We start from the raw sequence: 23719 nt of genomic DNA on the forward strand, positions 1-23719 counted from the left end.
ATCTTTGCAGTGAGCTGCTTGGTTAGGAGATTCTTTTGTGTGTCTCTGGACCATGGCCATTAAGGAGCTTAAGTAACAGCCGGAGGCAGTTTGTGGGTGTGACCTCCAGGGTCCCATGGGGATGGAGGAATGAGAGGGACCAGTCCATCCCCTATCCCTTGAAATCTAGAGTTTGCTGTCACTGGACCTGTGTACCTGCACTTCTCATTGGGTTCTGAAGATTGGCGGCTGCCAGGGTTCTAGGTGACAGGTGGAGGGACAACGCCTGCCCTGTCTGAGGCACCCCAGTGAAGTCAACTTGGCTTAAAATCTGAAGACATTGCTGCAGCAAGTTGCTTGGTTCAGAAATTCTTTTGTGTGTCTCTGGATCATGGTCATTAAGGAGTTTAAGTAGCAGCCGGAGGCAGTCTGTGGGTATGACCTCCAGGGTCCCATGGGGGTGACGAGATGAGAAGGACTGACCCATCCCCTATCTCTTGAGGCCTGGAGTTACTTTAGCATAAATCTTAATCTGCATTTTTGCTCACTTTTTCAGGGTTAATGTCTGGATGTAGAATAGTGTTTGTTTGTCTTATTTTCTGTGACTGACCCCATGGGTTAGAGGTTGCAGGTACTTTATTGTGCTAAATTGCCAAATAGTTCGGATGAGGATTGGATTCTGTTTGGGGATGTACCCTCTTTGCAGGATTTCAGAGGTAGTGGGAGATGCTACTGAGTCAGAATCACCTGAGACAGCTGACACACTGACATTACTCAGTGTGTTTTATTCGATACATGTCAGCTCTCAGTCAGTGCTCCATCCTTTCTTCTTCCAGGTTGCTGATCATTACTGTGGATTTCCAAACCTTTCTGCCTCTTTGACTTTTAGATACCCAGTGGTTTTACATTCTGGTCCCCTTGTAGTTGGGTAGCTAGTGGTAAACTCATCACTAGTTGGGGGTGGCATAAAATGTGTGTGAAGGGGGTATACTACCACTGCTCTCAGCAGAGAATTACTGATGTGAGGTTGTGCAGAACATTCCCTCTTCCACAGGCCTGGCTGCATGTAAGTTACTCACCACATTTTGGGTCCTGGGTGAGGGAGACAGAGCATTTCCTCCCTCCCCCTAGCCAACTAGTTAGGAAGATGCAGTAGACAAAGAAAGGCATCTTTTTGATCACTTTTGAGATTTTGGTAGCACTTGAAACCACAGCATGAACTAGCCTGTTCTGGATGTGATACCTTCGGCTCCTGATTTTGATGAGAAACTCACCTATACCCATTGTCCAGTTCCAAGCCCTTTGCCATGTACGGCCCCAGTGGTTAGAAGTCAACACACTGGAGTTCACTTTGATGTTATGTAATACACATAGATCACTTATGTACTTTAAACATGTACTTCCTATATTCATATATGATGGCAAGTAAACAAAAAAATTAGTACAAGAAGAAATAGATGGATGGTTACAGATGGGGAAGGGAAGGCATATGGATGGACAGTTCAGAGGGAGAGAGAAGACTGAGTAAGAGCTGCTGCAAAAAAATATTTTTGGTGTGGGGGAAGAAGGGAAAAAGAGAGTGAGAGTGAGAGAGAGAGACAAAAGCACATGGCCAGTGGAAAATAACGCCCCCTTTTAAACAAGCAGAGAAGGTCTGGACTCAAGGCCCTGTGGTCTTGCTCTTCTGTTTACAGAGGAAGCCTTTCATGCATGCATGATATATGAGGGTGTTAAACCATTGAGATCCTTTATGCTAACAGACCATTTGTCTTGGATTTTCCAGATTTCTAGGTTGTCTTCAAGAAGTACATCATTGACTCTGAAATTAGCTGTTGTGTGGACAGATACATTACAAGTCTCTAAATTATCCAGTTGTAGGAACTTGTCATCCCTCTGCGTTAATGGCATTCTGCTCGGCTTCAGCCCTCCTGTCCAGCAATTTCAGATCTCGTTTCTTCCAAATGCCAGAGCCGCTACTCCTCCTCCCTGCTTTTCTTTGGCACTTACATTTGCAACCACTATTTTCTAGTCCTCTTTCTTTTTGCTTCTGTGATGTTTCCAAACCATGGATTTTCCCTGAAGAGAAAAGGGAGTCTTCTGCATTGGAAAGTGAAAGACTCCCTAACTGTTCTCAAGGGTCCTTAACACTTAGAGAGAGAGAGAGAGAGAGAGAGAGAGAGAGAGAGAGAGAGAGAGAGGAGTATGTGTGCATGTGTATATGCGTCTATAATAATAGAAAGGTAAAAAACTATGTGTCATGCATTTCTCTATTTATAAAAGTGAGTTAAAGTCTTGTTTAGATATGACTTGGAAATTTCTCTGAAAGGATGTCCCAACTTACCAGATGTGGGGATGGCTTGCCTGGGGTGCTTTGAGGTGAAAATTTTTCTACTTACAAGCACGTGCATTCCCTTCTGCCCAGGCTTCCAAAACCATTTGTCATCTGCATCAGAATCACGAAGATGGCAATCACCATGGAGATTCCTAGGTTACACTTTGGACTCACAAAGCTAGAAACTTTGGGGGCAATGGGGCAAAACCCTGCATTTAATAAGTATCCCAGGTTTAGAATCCTCCTAGCAGATCTCTACTAACCCAAAATCATTTCCCATTTACTCATGGACAAAAAAGCAACAAATTCTTCCAGCTCTAAGTCAGGAACTTGAGCAAGGGAGACCCCCCCCACACACACACACATACTACCCAGACTCTCCTGGCTTGCTGGGTCTCATGTTGGTAAATAAGAAGTTGGTGTTCTGAGCTAGTGGAGCTTCTTCTGTTCAAGAATGATTAGTCAGAGCACCATTTTGCTTTATCACTCTTGAATCCTCCAATATTCAAGAACTACACAACACCTGTCAGGCCCACACAGGTGTTGTGTACATTCCACCAAACATCGCATCATTCATCTTTCTATCAGCTAGAAAAAGTGGAGCTGAGATTTAGGTCCCTAGTAATCCCCAAATAGACAGGATCTGCAAGATAGTATGAATGAAGGCAGAGCTCTCCTTTTCTCCTGAAAGCATGTGTGGCTTTCTGTCATGCACACATACGGATCAGGGACTTAAACTTGTGTTTTCCAAAAATCTGTGTATAGTTTATTCATTTATTAATGTGCTTATTACTGTAGGCCTGCTGTGGGCCAGTATAGAGAGACAGAGCCGAATGAGACACAGTTCTTACCCTCACACAGCTTTTATTTCAGAGCTTACAGGTTCTTCTGTGCTTATTTGTAAAGATGACTTTAAAAATTTATGTTTCAAATAGAGCTGGACAATTCTTCAAAATACAAATTAGGAACTCCTAGACTTGGCCCTTGTTTGCCTGGCTTTGTAAATGTTCTTTTCAGTCAATCTACCTTCCCAAATATTTCACTCCATATTTCAAATATTTATACACATAATTGGGAAGAATGAATCAAAATCATGAATGTGACATGGCACGTAAGTCAAAATAGGAAGTTCAAGTTGTTTAGCTGTGGATTTTGATTGGTTTCCATTAGGAAACCCCCTCTCAAGAAAAACCTTCACAGAGCGACACACTTCAAAGAGGTTCCCAGTGATGCTGTGTTTAAATGTGTTAATTGGGCCTAATTGCAAACAGCTGGCCAGCTTTAGCCACTGTTTGAATTGGCAGTAACTTCCTCTAAGCAGGGGTCATTTCTTTTTTGGTTACATTCTAGTCATATTGGAACCTGAATTTGTTGTAATTTCAGAATGTGTCACTAACCAAAGGATTATGACTAACAAATAAAAATATAGAGGTACCATATTTGTCAAACTTGAGGTCCCTGGGAACTTCTGAGCAGATGCCTTGCCTTGATGCACAGTGTGGGGTCATGGTTCTTCATTAGAACATATGGGGAGATTTTCCCCACAACAAAAGATCCCTGGTGTCAGATAGCTTCCAAATAGGAGCATGAAATGATCTTTAACAGTCTTTTTTTTCCACTTAACTCTTGAATCGTGTGTTTTGGTTTTGGCTTTGGGTTTGGACCATACTCAGTGGTGCTCTGAGCTCACTCCTGGTTCTGTGCTAAGGGATCATTCCTGTGCTAAGGGATCATTCCTATGGTGTACTTGGAAGACCATAGGCAGTGCTAGGGACTAAACATCTAAACCAGTGCTTTAACCCCCATACTATTTCCCTGACAACTTAAATCTTAAATTCGTAGTGTCTACATTTGTGGAAGGAGAAAAACAATCATATTTATATTAGGTGAAATTACTAATAGACTTTTTGATAGAATATTGAAGCTTCAAGAAGCACTTGCTGGAAGCAACATATTGATTCTTTATGAAAGCTGTGATTTGCTGTACATTGAATGGTTCAAGGAAGAAGGAGTGCTGGCAGGCCCAAACCCACCCGCTCATGGCATCATGAGAAGATTCATTACTGGGAATTTGCCTTTAAGTATAAGTGGCATGTTGGCTTGCTTGAGTTCATTTGGGAGCAAGTACCTTGGAGTTTGCTTATTCCAGAAGTGAAAGAGCCGTGGAATTTTAACACCCCTCTCACCCACCACTGGTTGCTACTATCTGGGCATGAATTCCCTGGCACTTCAACTATGCAAGTGTAAGGGGGGGGGTCTCTTAAGATCCAAAACTGTGCTTTTGCAAAAAAGTCAGATAGCTGAGTACTAAGTTAATCCTTGCCCAGAGGGCTGGGATATGGACTGACTATATCTGCTATGTGGGTAAGAACGCATTTGAGGATGTTGCTAGGACTGAAATGAAGATCAGAAAGCATTTCTCATTCTGTACTGGGGGAGATAACGTGCAAAGCCTTCCTGAGAGCATTTGAAACAAATTGTTCCTCAGAGTCTGCTAAGTAAAATTGAGGGGATAGAGAGAGAGGAGATAATGAAAGTGATGCTATGGGAGAATAGTTGAATTAATTCTTGTTTTCTCTGTATGATAGCCATGGTTTCCTTATTTTCTGGATAAGGAAACTAAGCACTGGAGATGTTGAATAACTTGTCTAGGGACACAAAAGTGGAATGGTAGAAGCAGGACCTGAGTTCTGGTCTTTCTGATTTCATAACACAAATTCTGACTTCTTAACACAAACAAAAGTGTGAAAGGGTTGGAATAAATTCTATTTTTCTATTTCAGTGTGTGTGTATGTGTGTGTGTGTGTGTGTGTGTGTGTGTGTTCTGGGGATAGCATCCACAGCCTCACACATACAAGGCATATGATTACCATTGAGCAACACCTTCATTTTTCTTTCCTTCTTTCTTTTTTATTCCAACTCATATTTGTAGAAAGACATGGTTTTTGGGTTTTTTTGAAATTCAAGAGAGTCACTATCATTGCTCCCTTAAAAGCTATTCCCTAGGCTCTCCCCTAACTAGTGTGGGCCCTAGCCATCATAAAATAGTTCAGGGACCAGAGAGATAGCACAGTAAGTAGAGTATTTGCCTTGTTTGTGGACAACCTGGGTTTGATCCTTGGCATCCCATATGGTCTCTGGAGAACTATCAGAAGTAATTCCTGAGTGCAGAGCCAGGAATAATCCCTGAGTACTTGTGGGTGTGCTCAGGGAAAAACTAGGGAAAATAAAAGAAGTTTTTATGCCAAGCTTAAATACTTAAGAATTCTAAGTCAAATATACAAACTGTAAGGTATGTCCCTTGCTTTTAGGGTCCTGCGGTGGAGGCAGGAATGTGGAGCCCATGCTGGTAGTCTGTTCCTCTCCTGCTTTCCTGGTAGCCCCTTCCAAGAAGGCAGTGCACACCAGTGTGTAGACTTCCTGCTTCACACATCCAAGTCCCATCTCTGGAAACAGCCACTCTTTGGCTGCTTATTGGACTTACTGTGCATACTGGAGATGAGCCTGCAGATATTGATCAGTTTATTCCATGGGAGTAAGAAGACTCTCTAACCTGAATTGAATATGTTCACTATTATATATTCCTTTCCCTCCCTTGGGGGAAAATAGAGGGTTTAATATATACTAGAACTACCACTAGAACACACCCATAGACACTCTCAATTGGTGCACATTCATTATGAATCCAGTTACTACTAATTGCAGCTCTATATTATATTTGGGATCCATTTTTTCCCGAAAGTAACTAGTGTTTCCTGGGTATAGGTAATTGCCAAAAGGCATGTATCTTAGAAAATCACTACTAGGTACAAGATGGTAAGTAAATTGTTTATTTAATATGCTGACTTTGTTGTAGAGTCTGGCAGGGCACAGTGATAGGACGATTCTATAGACTCACCCAAGCTCATTGTGCTATGAGTTCCATGAGTTACTCCAGATGATGAACTTACCAGGGTGCAGTCACACGTGGATTATATAGGACGGAGCACACATGGGCTCCTTAACCAGTCCTAGGTGAGTTCAATCAGAAAAGTTATGATAAAGCCAAGGAGCATATAGCTAGCCTTGATCCATTACAAATTTCAGTGTGGAGCCTTCCAGGAAGGATCTAGAAGGTGGTACCTGGAAGGTAGTTTCTGGAAAGTTCCTGAACCATTTGAATCATGTGGATCAAGAATATTTTTTACCAACTTAACTGGCAGGGGAAACACTGATCACAGAGGAGTTTTTCCCAGAGTGAGGCTTATCCATTGCACTCGGGATGTGCCAACCCCTGGGATATCTCCAAATGTGGGAAACTTGACTGTGTAATTTGTAATAGTGAGAGACTACGTTCACGCTCTTTCCTAATTTATTAATTAAAAAATAAAATAAAAAAAATATATTAACCCTTCCTTGCCAGCACCCTGCCAGGGGCCATCTTGGAGAGGAATAGGAAAGTTTGGGAGGAAATGATATAATAAGAGACTCATTGTTTTGGGGCCACACCTGGTGATGCTCAGGGGTTACTCCTGGCTCTGTACTTAGGAATTACTCTTGATGGGGCTCAGGAGACCATATTGAATTCTGGGAATTGAACCCAGGTTGGCTGCATGCAAGACAAGTGTCCTACCTGCAGGATTATTACTCTGGCCCAAGTAGGAGACTCTTTATATAATCAAGTTGATGACACTTAAGTGTCATTTCCAGGAGACAGATGAGATTAAATCTCTAAAGCTACAATTCATGGAGCTACATTTTCCTTACATAACTCAGTGTAGAGTATGTCAATGTTGAGCTTGTTAAAATTGTCTTGGTCCCGCAACTGTTCACCCACGGCTACCTGTGTGCAGGTACATAGATGTGCACACATCAATGTGCACAAGTGGAATTTATGAGTCTTTCTCTACTACCACCTCCCCTAATCCATATACACAGAAGCATCTGTGTGAAATGTAGACCTGATCAAAGATTTCAAAGGGGAGTTGAAGGAGATTCCATTGCACAGCCCACAGTAAGTTTGTAATCCTTCAGTTCTGTGCTTCATTTCTAAGATGTGTCTTTTTCATACTTGAAAGCTTCTAAAATCAACATACTGTGATGGGTTTGTAGTAGCTTATAATTTCATAGAAATAAATACAATAGAATATGTCTTTGCCCTTCATCAATTTGAAGAAATATTTATAGTCCTCTGCTTGATGTCTTTCTTCAAATGTGACCAGAGGCTTATTCACTCAGGAAGAGTCTAGTATCAGATCACGTCTTAGGAGTTCTACCATTACCTAGAAAAGCAACCAGGGACAAGTCATTGAACTACTCTTGGCCATTCTTTCTATTGCTGTGAAGTGTGGATAACATTATGACCTACCTACCAGGTTAGTTGTAAGGGCCAAGTGAATTGAAATGAGACTAGTGCCAGGCAATTCTAAGCACTTAGGTTAAGTAGTTTTATAATTATTGGCTCATTAGTCCCCTCTCACATAGGTCCAGATTTAGGTTTTCAATTGAGTTTTTCTTTCTTATTTTCTGATTTAGTAATTTGATGATCATTGTTTGCTAGCTTTGAACACTCCTTGGGATCTTGCTTCTCCTCCTCAAAGTAGTTTTCCCAAATGCTTTCTCCAAGCAAATCTGTTACTTCTTTAAAGGAATAACAGATAAAAGGAATACTGATAAAATGCTGTATTTATTTTCTGAGGCACTTAGAGTAGTTCTAGGAGATAATGAGTATGATCTTGACTGGAATAAAGGAGTTGGGAATAGAAGAAAAATAGATTGAGAATAGGTAGTCACTTGAAGGATCAATATAACACACCTCTATGATATTAGCCCATATATGTGGTGGATTTCATACCCTCTTAGATCGCTCTGCAGGTGGGCTGAGGAGTAGCTGCTCCCTTCTCATATATAACACTGGTTGTAGAAGACAAGTTAGTGGATGTAACTGGGAGATTAATTTGGGTTTAGATGAAGAGTTAAAGATTCAAGAACAAAATTCAGAGATAGGCACCTTAGAGAAACACAAATGAAAATATTCACCCCCAGCACATCTGTGTTTGAGGTGTGTCATAGCTCTGTATGCCCTTGTAAGATTTTCCAGACCCTTAGTGCTGGTGTTTGAATGACTACAGCCCTGGTTTACTCTTCAGTGAGGCTGGATAAAATAATCACCTCTTGCAAATGGAAAATTTCTGCCATGTGGGCTTAGCCCTTCCAGCTCTAGAAATCAAACACACAAAAAGCAAGAGTGTATCTTGGCACAGGGTGACTAGTACCCTAAGTGGTCCGTACTCCACCCTGCTAGTTCATTTCACTGGTGACCTTGTCTGCAAGACCAAATAGCTTTCTAACTGCTCACCTCTGGAACAAAGTAAAAATTTCTGAATGGGGATTGAATTTTTTCCCTGGTTTGTTTTGGTTTTAATGAGTCAATGCTTTATTTTACTATGAGTGTTTATAACCAACCTAAATGTGCAGAGGGTCTTGAACCTCCCCCCACAACTATTTCCTATTTGTTCCCAGAAAAATTCCTATGCCAGATTTTGTCATAGCAACAGAGACAAATATCAAGACAGCAATACAGAGTAAACTTGGGACAGGGTTTCCCTTCTACGTGGCTTGAGTTTCTGTAGGGCATCTATTTTCTGTGCAAAACACCGGAAGGCCAGAGTTGGTTTCTGCCAATTTCTGTGGGGGATCTAGTGGAGTTCAGCACTGACTTTCAGGACCCTGCAGGAAATGCATGGCTCAGTTGATTGGGCCAGGTGCAGGAGGACTGAGTTAGTTGTTTGTTCCTCAGGCTTTGCACCTGTTGTATGCTGATCTTTAATTTTTGTATTTCACGTTTTAAAAATTACATGTATTGAATTATTATTTCATTGTGCTTTTCCTCAGAGGAATTTAATAAACAGGCCTGTTGTTTATTTTCTAAATTGTTTCCTCAAATGCTCTTTGGAAGAAGGCAGGGTATATATGAGTAAGCAAACAAAAACAAGACCAGGGAATCTTGAATACTTATGTGCATTGTCCCACATACGGTCTTTTCTTTTTTGTTGTTGTCACAGTGACACAAGGCCAGACTCCTAGCCTATAATCAAGATAATCTCATTTCTCTACCATTCAACCTGGAATCAAGTGTTGGAAGCACTTTTGAGTTTTAAACCAGTCATTTTATGTTTTGGTTCTGTATAGGCATATATTGGTAAATGTTTAGCAACTGACTCACTGACATAAAACCGTCTCTCTTTATATAGATCACAACATTGGTTTTGGTGTAAATACTTTCACCATGGTCAATTTAAGAAACCAAAATTACCTTATGAATGTGGGACTGGAAAGAGATGCAAATAATTTACTCTGGGGAGCTGGTGGAAGTTGGTTATTCCATACCACTGGTTCTGTAGATCTAGACCAGGAGTTCTCAATCTTGACCCTTTTGACATTTGGTGGTAATAATTGTGGTCAGTGTTGGTTCTCTACATAGCAGGACATTTAGCAGCGTGCTTGGCTTCAACTGCTAGGTGCCAAGAGCATGCCCTTTTCCCACCAAGTTATGACAAATATGTCTCCAAACATTGTCAAATATTTCTTGCAGGGTCAAACCAACTCTTAGCCCTGGATCATTCTACATAGATGGTGGCTAGAGAGCTATTTAACAGATAGTAGGTCTTTACCAATTGTTCTCCATGAACCACTATGAATATGTAACTGAAGGGTTTTTCCTGCTATTTTGGACATTGTATTGAAAAAATAGACCACAGGTCTTTGAGAAGTAATGGGCACATCAGTGTCATAAAGAATTAAGGCATCAGGGGTGAGAGAAATATCTCAAAGGACTAGTACATTTGCTTGGCATGCAGTAGACCTGAGTTTGATCTCCAGCACCATACAGTGTCTGAGTGTAACCCATAAGCAGCATTGAGTGTTGCATCTCCTAATAAAAACAAAGACAGAACAAACAAAGCAAAATAATTAAGGCACTGATGTAAAGTATGGCCTCTAGGGGAGAACCAAAGTAATCCCATGGACTAGATTTAAGAATAGAATAAATCCTAATGGACAGCAGAGATCCCCCAGTGCAACCTTTACTTTTTGTGGGTAAGAATTGAGACATAGAGACAGAAATGACTTGTCCTCGAGGACAGAGAAAGTTGTATATGTTCTTGGGAGAGTCATGGAGGTGATGTGTTAAATGCTTTGAACTGCTCCTGTGATATATTGGGAAATAGGACTCACTCTACCTTATAGTTATAAATGTTGTGTGGACTTTACAGAGTTTGGTTTTGATGACCATAATCTGACACCCTCCCTGACTCTAACTTCCCTCCTCTCCCACCTGGAAATATCTACTCATGAAAACCACATTATAATGAGAGACTTCTGTTTCAGGCTGAATTATTCCATCAGCTTCAGGAATGAGTATTTAAATGTTCTTTTCAACAGGGTCAAGCTGCTTGTTATTAAGGAACAAATGTTGGAGATTGTCATTGATTCATCTCTCTTTCCCACTCTGCTCTGGGCTTTCTCATTGATGAACTCTCTCAGATCAATCCCAAAATCATTTAAAGTGAAGAACTTAGAGAATAAAATAATTTTTTAATAAAAAATCCCACAAGATTCGAGTGGTAGAAACTAAGACAGCATTTTCTAACTTGCATTGAGAAATGTTTATTTTAATCTATGGACATGCCCAACTAAAACGAATCTAGTAGGGAGTAATTGTTTTCAGTAGTAGAGTTCCTTGGCATTGCAACTTCTAGGGAGTCAAGGTAATCACCAATAGTGTAAGTCAGTATACTTCAAATGCCAGTAAATTTGGCTTAACTAAGAGATCAAGTTCTGCTTTTATTAAGGGATTGAATAAAAATGAAAGGAGTGCTTTGAGCCATGGATCATTAAAAACTTATTAACACGTGACAAGAATTAAGATCTGGTAAGTTTTATGGGAACATTCATGTATTTATTCCAGATTACATTTTTAATAATAAGAAGTATTGACTCTGGGGAAAATTCTCCACAACCCAAGGTTATCATTGTGCTTCTTTTTTAGACCCTCACTAGGTTCACAGTGACCTTGTAGACTGCCCTGTGGCTGTCACCTTTTTTCATTTCCTTGCATCAAGGGTTATTTTACAACAATCACTCTAGGCCTACAGGCAACCTGGAACAATTGGTCTTTCTTGGATCTGAAGTTTGAATTGGTCTAATCTTGCTACTTATTATGATGAAGTTGTCTGCATAGCAACAAATGAGGCTTTTAAAGCATAATCTTTTGGAAATGCTTTTTCTATATGTTGTCATGAACTCTTCAAAAGGCTCATTATACATCTTATACATCTTGCCAAATTACTGTCTAAAGAAACATGCTAATACATGCTCCTACCAACTGTCTAAGAATATCTGGTTTATTGTTTTAAAAAGTCAGTATGATAAGAAATAATATCTCATTATTTTATTTTTTTGGGAGGGTCACATCCAGCAGCAGTGCTCAGGACTTACTCGTGGCTGGAGAAAACATTGAGGAATGGAACCTGGGTTGGCCATGTGCAAGGCAAGCAACCGGACCAATGTACTCTTTCTCTCTCTCTCTCTCTCTCTCTCTCTCTCTCTCTCTCTCTCTCTCTCTCTCCAGGTCCTCTCACAGCGGTAGGGCATTTTGCCTTGCACGTGGCTGACCCAGCTGACCCAGTTTCGATTCCTCCCCCCCTCTTGGGGAGCCCAGCAAGCTACCGAGAGTATTGTTCCCTTATGGCAAAGCCTGGCAAGCTCCCCGTGACGTATTCGATATGCCAAACACAGTAACAACGAGTCTCACAATGGAGACATTACTGGGCTCACTCGAGAAAATCCATGAACAACAGGAGGACAGTGCAGACAGTGCATGTAACTTTAGTGAGATTGATTATCACATTTTGCATGCTTGTTTTTGGAAGAACTTAATTGAATTAAATTTTCCCCTGAATTTTTGGTCCTACCCCGCTGTTCTCAGAGCTTATTTGTTAGTACTTTTAGTACTTTATCCACTATACTAACTCTCCCATCCTTAATTTTTTTAAATTAGTAGTTTTAGGCTCACAAATCAAAAGCAAGGACATAATCTTCTCTCCTCTTCCCTTTCCCAGCAGTTTCAGAATATCCCTATTATCAGTATCCCCACTAGAGTGGTGTATTTGTTACAGTTGATAAAAGTAAAGTAACGGCCCTCCCGTTGATCATCGATTTGCTCGAGCGGGCCCAGTAACGTCTCCATTGGAGACTTTGTTGTTACTGTGTCTGGCATATCGAATACTCTCGATAGCTTGCCGGGCTCTCCGAATTACAGTTGATAAAACTACATTATTACCTGCAAGTTAATCATATATTTACCTTGGGGTTCATTCTTGGTGGTGTATATTCTATAGGTTTAAACAATATATAATGATATGATATCTTATAGCATCATATGGAGTTTTTTAACTGTCTTAAAAATCTTTGTGCTTTGCTGCTGGGAGATATAACACATGCTAGGCTAGACTGACCTAACTTTGATGCCCAGTACCACGTAATCTCCAGAGCAACTCCAGTGCCATCGATGACTACTGGGGTGGCCTGGGTGGTCCCCCACACTACAGTACTTAAGCAACACTGCCTCTTCTGGTCCTAGCACTGAATTACTGACTGGTTGGCTGATTAATGCTGGGAGTAGCTTCCTGAACATGGCTTGCAAATCCCCCAACTCTCAACAACAAAAATCTGTGCTTTGTTTATTCACCTGTCTCGATTCCCAAGCTCAAATTCTGTCCCTGGAAACCACAATTCTCTTTTTTTTTTTGGTGGGGGGCATTCAGGGATTACTCCTTGCTCTGTGCTCAGGGATCATTCCTGGTAGGACTTGGGGGACAATAACGGGGTGCCAGGGATCAAATCTAGATAGTATGTATATAAGGTAAATGCCCTAACCACTTTGCTATCTCTCCACCTTCAACTACAGGTCTTTTAGGACTTTTCCTCCTGCAAAATGGAAAAAGGTAAAATGAATTGCTTTTATTTTGAAGGAAATGTCCTATTAATCCTCAAAATTTCCAAGAACTGATGGGGGCTGGGGAGCAAGTACTTGCCTTTTGAACTGACACCAGAGACTTCTAGTGCTTAGAGTACATTCTCATAACACTGCCCCTGCTTTAAGAGCAGGATCAAGAAATGCCCAGGCACAAGTTATATTAGTCATTGAAAATAGTTCTTTTGCTAGACTTTTCCTGTGAATATTTATTGTTTTAACTACTCATCTTTGCCATGTGATTCTTCCTGGCTCTGCAGCACAGATGTGAAAAGTGAAGAGAGCTTGCCTTTGGAATTCATTTCTAAAAGTGGGAAATGTACAACTAACTTTGGAACTTTTAAGGTATTAATAATATTTTCTACATGTGTCCATAGCTTCATGTAGAAATGGATCTAAAAGGCGGTCTATGGAGTGTATCTTACTCCTCACAGAAATATGGTTAAACCTGATGGGCTGTTTCAGACTGGATTTGAAGAGTTGCCCAACGCATCTGTCACTATCTGGTTTTCAGTTTTTTGCCTGAATGCCTTGATTTTTGTCTTAATTTTTTTAAGGTGGTCAAGTATCTCCGAATGCAACAGTTATGTGTACTTAGGTCGAGAAGTCAACATAATGAATGACCTGGCACCTGAGTTGCGCAGGAGGAAGAGAGCGGCTTGGAACACAAGAGCGTCGAAGAAATAGCTAAGAGGACGAAGAACCTCTGGCTCCGGGTGCATCTCTTCGATTCCACTGTCCTTCCTGCATTAACATACACCTCAGAGACCTGGGCCCGATGCAAACAAGATGAGAACGCTATTTGGATCTCCCAAAGAGGAATTGAAAAAGCTATGCTTGGAGTATCACGTTTCACTCAAATGAGAGAAAGAATCCAGAGTTCCGACCTCCATTGAGGGTCAAGAATCAGGGATGCTGTCTCGTTTGCCAAAGTGGCAAAAATCAGATGGGCCAGACACGTAATGAGATTTAGAAATGACCACTGGACTAGAGCCGTTACTGACTGGATTCCACAGGACGTCAAAAGACCACATGGCCGCCCACCTACCAGATGGTCAGACTTCTTTATCAAGATCATGAACATCGGTATGAGGCTCTTCGTGTTCCTAGAATGAACAGACGCCACTGGGCTACACTAGCACGTGACAGGGACTAATGGAGATGTTACTGGCGCCCACTCGAGCAAATCGATGATTAACGGGAAGTCAAGTGATCAAGTGATCAAATATTGGGAATTTACTTAGCTTGTTTATAATCATGAATTTATCTTATTTATTTTTTGGTCACATCTGGCAGTACTCAGGGCTTATTCCTGGCTCTGTGCTCAGGGATAACTCCTGACTATGCCAAGAGAAACTTGTGTGGTGCTGGGAACAAAACAGGATCAGCTTTTTGCAAGGCAAGCACCTTACCCGCTGTACTACCGTGCAACCTTATTTTGTTCATCAAAATGACCAATGCACTGTGAGGTCTATGAAAACAAGAATCCATGCTTACTTGGTATCCCCTGTGTCTAGCATGTAATAGATTATTTTTAAAGAAAGTAGTTTATAGTTTATTGAGATGTAAATAATATTGAATCAAGTGCATGATTGTGGGAATGGTATTGATAGAATAAACTCTTCACATTTTCATATTTGATATATGTATACCCTCAAGAACTCATCATCATGATAACAATAAGGAACATATCCATCACTTGCAAAGTTTTCTTGTGTTACTTTGCACACCTTTCCCAGCTTATTCCCACTGTTTTCAGACAAGCCTGGTGGTTTCTGTCATTATAGATTAGTTTACATTCTCCAGAATTTTATATAAATGGAATCAAATGACATGAACTCTACTATTTTTTGGGGGGGGGGCTGCCTGTTTTCAGTCAGCAAAATTATTTAGAGATTTCTCAATATTTCTCCACATTTCAATAATTTATTTATTTTAGTTGTTGACTAATATTTTGTTGTATGAATAAAAACAGGCAATACATTTTTGGCATTACATTGACTTTAAGTTAATTTAAAAATATAATTTTGGAATGAGTATACAATGTGGATACTACTCTATTTATACTGAGTAGATCCATGTAGAAATTCAAACTACAAATTGAGAGTTGACATGGTAGAAGACTTTTATTGTTTTATATATGTTCTCCTTTCCTTTGTAGTGATAGAATGCCTTATTTTTCTATTTTTTCTTTTTTGATATTGGTTTAGATTTTTTTTCCTACTCAGGGACCACCAGTTTACACACTGGTGCTTGGCAGGCCATGAGGTGCCAGGATCAACCCTGAATCTTGCACATGTAAAGTATGTGATTTTTCAGGCCATACCTGGTGTTGCTCAGGGATTATTCCTGCTCTATGTTAGGGGGTGATTCCCAGTGGTGTTTCTTAGGGAACTATGTGGTTCTAGGGACAGTATCTGAGTCTTACACACATGCACAGTTATTTAAATCAAAATTATTTTTTTCTATATCCCTAGAATGTTGATTTTTAACTGTGCATTGAACTGTCTGGAATAAAGCCTGAGTTTTCCAGACCTCTGTGCAGCTTCATGTGACCCTGTTGTCATCAATATGCTATAAACAGAAGGGGGTGTGTGTGAAATCTCATGAAAGTCTCCTTGAAGAAGGGAGGATTTCCTTCTCTTCTTAACCTTTTGTTATCTGGAATGAATACATATCTGGGATTCTAGCAGCCAGTTTGGACTAAAAGAGCCCTTGAGAATGGGACTCAGTGGTGGCTGAGCAATATGAGGCAGAGTCATTGGCCCCTGAAACCAGAGTGTCCAGCCATCCTGGGTAGAATAAGGTAAAAGGTAAAGGCCCTCCCGTTGATCGTCGATTTGCTCGAGCGGGCCCAGTAACGTCTCCATTGGAGACTTTGTTGTTACTGTGTCTGGCATATCGAATACTCTCGGTAGCTTGCCGGGCTCTCCGAGAGGGGCAGAGGAATCGAACTCGGGTCGGCCATGTTGGCCGCGTGTAAGGCGAACGCCCTACCTGCTGTGCTATCGCTCCAGCCTGGGTAGAATACTCAGACGTTAAGTCTGAGAGTCAGAGATATAAACTTCAATCTTGTTTTGGCTTTATTATTGTGTGTGTGTGTTTGTCTATTGTTTTTGGTCCACACCTGGCAGTGCTCTGAACTTACTCCTGGATCTGTGCTCTGTGCTCAGGGATCACTTCTGACAGGTCCATATAGGGGGTGCTGGAGGTCAAACTGAGGTAGGCTGTGTGCAAGGTATACACCTAACCCACTGTAATACCTGTCAAGTCCCTTGTTTTAGTTTTTTAAAATTCTCTTTCATGTTTCTTTTTAGTTGTTCTGATATTTTATTTGTAATCATCATAAATTACAGTTATCGAGTTATTCATTACTAAGTTTCAGGCATAAAATGTTCCAACAACAATTTCTTCACCAGTGTCTACTTCCCTCCACCAACATAGCCAGTTACCCTCTTGTTCCCCAGCCTGTCTCTAGAACAGGACTTCCCCCTCCACCACTGTCCTAGTGTTCCCTTCCCTAATTAATAGTGCTCCACCTCCTTAACCACTCCAATCCAATTTTTATATTTCTTGGAGCCAAAATAATACTAACCCATAGGGCAAATTAGAATAGAGTTAGAACAAGATGGAGTTTAATGTTCAGCAACATTAAAGATTCTTTATTTGTACAATGTGAACATTCCCTCTTCAATCTAGAAAGTATAGGACTAGAAACCTGGCATCAGTTAATGAAGTTGCTTGGTGAGTTCTGGAAGCTCATGGACAGATCACTGCTATTGGAGTCTCCTTTTCCATTCTCCATGGCTCACTGCTAGCCAAAGTGTTTCTTTTTGTTTTTTCAAATTACAGTTATTATAACTTATTTGGAATTGGTTTTCATAGATGTCTAGCTTCATGTAGTGTACAGAAACTCTTTAATTTCTAGTACTGGTTTGGCACATAACTCCTTAGTTTGAAATATTTAAAGCATAGAGAAGAGTACATATGTAGATATCATTTACCTGGTCAATAGTATTCTGAAGAACAGTGGTTGTCAATTGTTGATGGAGCAGTGTGTGCAAAGTCCCACTCTATATAACTTATTTCAGAACATTTCTGATGGAAATGGGAGTGGAATGCACAGGTTCTTCCTTGGTGAATTTCCCTCCTAATTATCCCTTCCCATGTTGGGAATCCATGACATACCCTTGTTAGGTCCCACCTAACTGGAATGGTTGCCAAACTCAGCAGTTGGGGGACCAGTAGGGAGAAATAAATAAATAAAATAGCAGACCCAGGAAAAGGCAGCCAATCCCGAGCTGCCCCTGCAGGAAGGTCCTAACTGCCCCGAGGCCCACCAATCAGGGAATAGGCTAGTTAACAGTTTAGGGTTTGGGGTATAAAAGAAGCTTGAAGCTGTAGGGGCTAGCTCGCTCTCTTAGGAGACAGCCCTGATCAATTGATTGATCAGTCTCTGGACTCCGCTTGGCCCGAAATAAAGCTCTGCTGAACTTTGGCATGCATGTTGCACATGTTCCTTAGATCATGGACCCTAACACCCTCACAGATCTTAAAGTGCCCTCTGGACACTGATGAAAACCACAGGAAAAGATCGTATCCCAATTCCAGAAAGTTTTCTGATCCACCCAAATAAGAGATATGGTGCTCTGATATTAAATTCGATACCGTTAGTTAAGAAAGGAGCCCATGAAACTCCCTTTTATCTATCTTATTCTAGCTGTAGTTCTATAATCTATAGCCGCACACAGAAGCTATAATCTAGCTTCCACAGAAGAACAGAGCTATTCAGAGGAGGAAAACAGTCAGACACAATGAGACACAACTGTGAGCAATTAGACCCCCAAGAGAGGAAGGTAAAAATGAATTTTAAAAAAAGCAAACCACCATATGAGATCATTCAGAGTAAATGAAGTTCCCTTAGTATATTCTAGCTGTTCATAAAACATGATTTTAAGTGTGTGTGTGTGTGTGTGTGTGTGTGTGTGTGTGTGTGTGTGTAAAGTAGGAGTAGATGTACAGGAGTGTATAGTATATCTATTATCTAGTATTGTGCATAATGTTGGTGATGATGATCTTGGGGAAGAAAACTCATAGTTTATTTTTTACATTGCTTTATAGTGACCATGTTAAAACTTCAATCAAATGATTATTATGTGCCAGGTACTGTTCCAAATGTTTCTGATTATTCACTTATTGAACCCTCCTTATGCCTTTTTAAAGTGGTGACTGACTCCAGAGACACCTACGAGTGAAGTCCCTGCCTAGCCGCACACCGGGAGCCTGTGTGAGCTGGGATTTCAACCCAGGCATCGTGGCACCAGGGCTCAGGCTTTTAATATATACCATCACTTTAGAGAATTTCTGGTATTTAAGCAATAAAACTGCAACTATTTTTCAGCTAGCAAAAATGTTTCTGTTATCTGGAAAGTGTGCTTGTCCTTGCACAATCTGGGTAAATGAAAGAACAAATTGAAATGCAACTGGAATCAGTTCTCTTAATGGGGTATTTTAACTGCTTTTTCCTCTTCCTCTGGCCAGTTAGGAGCCCACAGGATGGCAGACTGACTTGAACAGCTTGGAGGAACCAGAAAACACCCCACAGTCAGACTTGGCGAAGTCAGGGGAAACACATGCCCCCCTTTCCGCCCTCCCGTCTGAAGGACAGTCACATTTTTATTTGTGGTAGCGTCATCCTCCTGGTGGCTCAAGAGGTATTTTGAAGTTGACATAAAGGCTACTGTAATTTTTAGAGGCATTTTCCTTCTGGCTTGTGTTTATATATTGTGGTACAAGAGTCAGATGATTTCAAGCTTCAGAAGTGAATCCTGTTAGGCATGACGAAAGTGCCAGGATGTGGGGTGCAGCTCAGCATGTGTCACCTCAGGCACTGGCTCTGCTCTCCCTTAGGGTTCCACCCTGGAGGCCTCTCATGCTTGGAGAGAGCTATTGCCTGGGCTCTTCCTGTGGCTATGCATATTGGTATGAATTCATTTCTAGCTCTCTGGAATAAAACATTTTTATTTCCCAGGGAATATTCTGATTTCTCGGGAAACTCTGGAGCCCATTTTCTTAAGAGCTGTGGCTTCCACAGTTTTGGTCACATAAAATACCACAGGCTGGGTGGCATTTATAAAAAAAAAACATTTATCATTCACAGTTCTGGAGACCAAGAGCCTGAGATTAGAGGGGCAGCATGATTGGGTGCAGGTGAGGGCTCTTTCTAGTTTACAGATGGTGGCCCTTTTTGCTGAACCCCTTGAGAGATTGGGTTGAGAGATTTTATCATGCCTCTTCTCAAAAAGGTGATAACCCCACATAAGGACTCTATCCCATGAACTAGATGCTTCCCAAAGACTGTCTTTTAATACCATCATATAGTGGGTTAGAGTTTCAATATATGAATTCACACGGGACACAAGCAGTCTGTGGCAGCTGGAATGTTAATTTATTATACACTCCCATTAGTTCAGTCTCATTATTGCTGTAAGTAACTGGGTTACTGGTGACTTATCACATGTGTGTGGTTCACCAGTCAGGACTTTAAAAAGTATAATGGTTCTAGTATTATTATAGATAATACCAAATATGCAACCTTAGATGTAGTCATTAGTATGAGGTGGTTTCATTGTATATAAGAAAAAATAGGCACCGGGATTTGTCTTAGCAGCAAAGCTCATGTCTTGCCTGTATGAAACTCTAACTTCAAACACAAACTAAACCATTTACTTATTAAGTTGCTGTCAGATGCCTGGCAAAGAGCCTGAGTAGGGATACATAAAATAAATGTTATTTTTCCCTTTTATCTTCTTCTGGATCTTTCCACAATATAGTAAATGTGAATAAATTACAGATCAAATCAGATAGTTTTTAAGGCAATTCATTTTGTTTCTTTTTTAAAGTAGAGAAATAAAATCATAACAAAAATGTTCAGCACATTTATCAAATTCTTAGTGAAATTAAATTCCTGGTAATTTCTTAATCATACCAGACTGATCTCAACATACGATGAACTTATTACCTGTGGTCTATGGAATACCAAATGAGTTAAAGGGGGATACCTAGATCACCCTTGATCCAAGTGTTTATAGGAGAGAAGGACAGAGAAGGAAAGAAATCAAGGGGGGAGAAGAGAATGGGAAGTCATGGGTGAACAGGCATCAGGGCTTCAGTTATACTGGTGATATGGGTGAGTGGCACAGCCATATATCCAAAACACAGACTCAACAAAATTGAAAACATGAGATTGAAGCTGCAACCACTGAAACTTCGTAAATTTGGAATGGGTTGAGGGGTTTGTCTAGGGAGGGAGTATGGTGGTGGGATTGGTGTTGAAATATTATATACCTAAAAACTCAAGCATCAATAACTCTGTAACTATTAGTTATTTAATTAAAAATGATATTTTACATGTAAAAAAAAAATCATACTAGGCTGTCTCAAGCCAGTCTGACTAATTTCCCATTTCCCCATACTTGCCCACTTGGTAAATAAACTCCTTTTCAGCTTACAAATCCCAGTAAATATGTGAACACTTTTGTGCTATTTTAGCACACAAGCATACCTCTGCTATAGACCTGTTTCACAGTGTCCTCTCACTGCTTTACATGCCTTGCATACTGTCATTTCCTTGAGTATAACTGTCACCTAGCACAGCGAGTAGGGCATCTGCCTTGTACGTGGCCAACCCGGATTAGATTCCTCTGCCCCTCTTGGAGAGCCCGGCAAGCTACCAAGAGTATCTTACCCACACAGCAAAGCCTGGTGAGCTACCCGTGATGTATTCAATATGCCAAAAACAGTAACAACAAGTCTCACAATTTGTTGTAAGACATTACTGGTGCCCGCTCGACCAAATCGATGAACAACAGGAGGACAGTGACAGTGACAGTGATAGCTGTGACCTGTATGGATATCATAAATGTACCTCTTGATTAGGTTACATTAAATGACTATGGTATGGGATTCTAAAAATGCAATTAGCCACCCAAATCATTAACTTAGAGTTAATAAACTGGGTGGGCCTGTCTGAATCACGTGAAATGCTTTTTAATATAATTGACCACTTCCTGAAGGAAGAGATTCTCTCACTGACTTTGAAAAATGAGAAAGCCATATTTTAAGAGTACAGAGCCACATGACAAGGTGGCCGCTAGGATCTGAGAGTAGTTCATGGCCAATAACTATCAAGAAAAATGGGATCAGCTATATAGCCACAAGGAAGTGAATTCTGCCAGCAACCTAAATGAGCTTGGCAGTCGACCTTTTCTCAGTCAAGACCCTGGATGAGAATGTAGCTTGGCTGACACCTTAATTACAACCTTATGAGATCCTGAGCAGAGGATCCCGTTTAGCCATGCCCAGACTCCTGATCCATGGAAACTATGAGATAGTAAATATATGTTGTTTTAAGCCACTAAAGTTGCGGTAACTTGTTATGCAACAATAGAAATCTAATATGGTAGGCAGCTCTTAAGCATTTGTCGAATTTAATTTAATCAGGGAAATAAATATTTTAAAAGAATCACTACTAAAATTTTGGCCCATTTCAAGAATGTTGACATCCTAAAGAGTGGCTCTCTCCCTTTGAGTCTTCTATCCGTTTGTCAATTTCACAAACTTCCAGGGTTTCTATAAATACTACCAGCTTCTGATTGTCTGGAAGTAGGAAGTGAGATTCTCTCCAGCCATCATTTGGCATTCTTTAGGAGATAAAATGGATAAAAATTGATGTTGAAATGAGACCACCATCGTTTTTCAGTCTGCTCACTGCGTACAGAGTTCAGAATGATTAGAAAATGTAAAACACATGTGAATGGCTCAAACCTCTTTAGTTAAATCACATTTACATAGATCAGTTTTCCCGAAGGACATACATAAGTTAGCTGAACTTCAGCAATTAAAACACACACACACACACACACACACACACATACACACACACATAACACACACACAGCTAGAAACTTTTGTTAAAGCCAAAAGAACATGGGTAAATTAAACTATATCAGATGTAATGGTTTGTTTTGGGAAGAGTGTTTGGTTTGTTGTCTATATGTGTGCATGTTTTTGAAAGTCAGATAGAAAAGGCAGAGCATACAAGATCGTTAGCTGCTGGACTAGAAAGCCAGTCTCCGGGGTTTATTAGTTCCATCAAAGCAGTTGATACCATCAGGATCTCCCTTGATCCAGGTCAGGGACAAACACTGGCTCTCCACATTCCAGAGCTACCTCGGTGGTGGCAGAGGACGGTGAACACAACTGAAAAAGGTCCGATCCTGGCCTTGGCATTCCACCAGAGCAAGTTCCTAGGACCTTTGAACTACCACCTTGGGGGCTCAGGCAGGGGGAGTGGGGTGGGGAAATCCTTCTTGCTGTTTTGTCATGTGGAGAATAAGAACAGACTTTTCAGTCCCTGAGACTCTTTCTTCCCACTGCCAGCATTTTCAGTTTCATTTGTCTTTGGCCACATGTAGCTTCCTGTTTCTAAGAAAAGAGGCCGAAAGAACTTTTTGAAGGCCTCACAGACAGTCTCGAAAGGCTTCATGGGCAGCAAACAACTCTCAGCAAACAACAATTTGATGAGTTAAGTGTAAACGGATCAGAGACATATGGATTACATTTTTTGGGAAATACACATGGGCTTATAATGTAAAGCGGGGAAGTGGGGGTGGGGTAGGTTAGAAAAGGGAATGCTTGGAAAAATGTGGTTCGGGTCTTGCCAATTGCAAAATGTTTGAAACAAATAATTTGAGATGTTTTGCCCAACCTAAAGCCTGGCTGGATTCACCCTTTCCTTCTATTTATGTGTCATTTCCAGGCTCTGCAAACATGCCAATGTTGGTTTGGGTCTTGGGGAAGACTTTCGTAAATGTAATTATTTTGAAAGATCATTGTATATAAGTTCTGTATAGCCCCTGAGTGTGAAGGATGGGTTGGTTTGGGGGAAGAGCTTGGCATTTTGAAACATCTTTTACATCTTTTTCTGCCTTTGTACATAAAAATGACTTCTAAGTCCCTCTGGTATTCTCTTTGTGGGGAGGTTATAAATGCAGGCTGTGCTAGTGAGGAGATACAAAACTTGAGAAATTCACTTAACCTCAGTCTTCTCACCTGTACAATGGGTCCAATAATGCTCCAGGGTCTATTGAGATTGAGATGCTCTATGATGTAATGTTAGAAATGTATGTGACTGGAAGGATAGTAAAATAGGTGAGGCACATGCCCTGCACATACTTGACTCAGATTCAATCCCTGGCACCCTATATGGTTCCCCAGCACTGTCAGGAGTGGTCCCTGAGCACAGAACCAGGAATAAGTCCTGAAGCACTATTGAGTGTGGTCCCCAAAACAAGCAAAAAAAGAAAAAGAAGTGTGTATGCTGTAGGCATATT

The 23719-nt window shown here is 40.8% G+C and overlaps 1 non-coding gene across 1 annotated transcript; it reads left to right on the top strand.

Annotated features, from left to right (window-relative positions):
* The first annotated feature begins 6498 nt into the window (after positions 1 to 6498).
* On the top strand, positions 6499 to 6660 carry LOC130021451 (U1 spliceosomal RNA). The gene has a single exon (XR_008792157.1). It is a non-coding gene; the product is annotated as a U1 spliceosomal RNA (small nuclear RNA).
* The last annotated feature ends 17059 nt before the right edge of the window (positions 6661 to 23719 follow it).

This window comes from Sorex fumeus, unplaced genomic scaffold, assembly GCF_029834395.1.
Source record: "Sorex fumeus unplaced genomic scaffold, SorFum_2.1 ptg000015l, whole genome shotgun sequence".
Lineage (NCBI taxonomy): Eukaryota > Metazoa > Chordata > Mammalia > Eulipotyphla > Soricidae > Sorex > Sorex fumeus.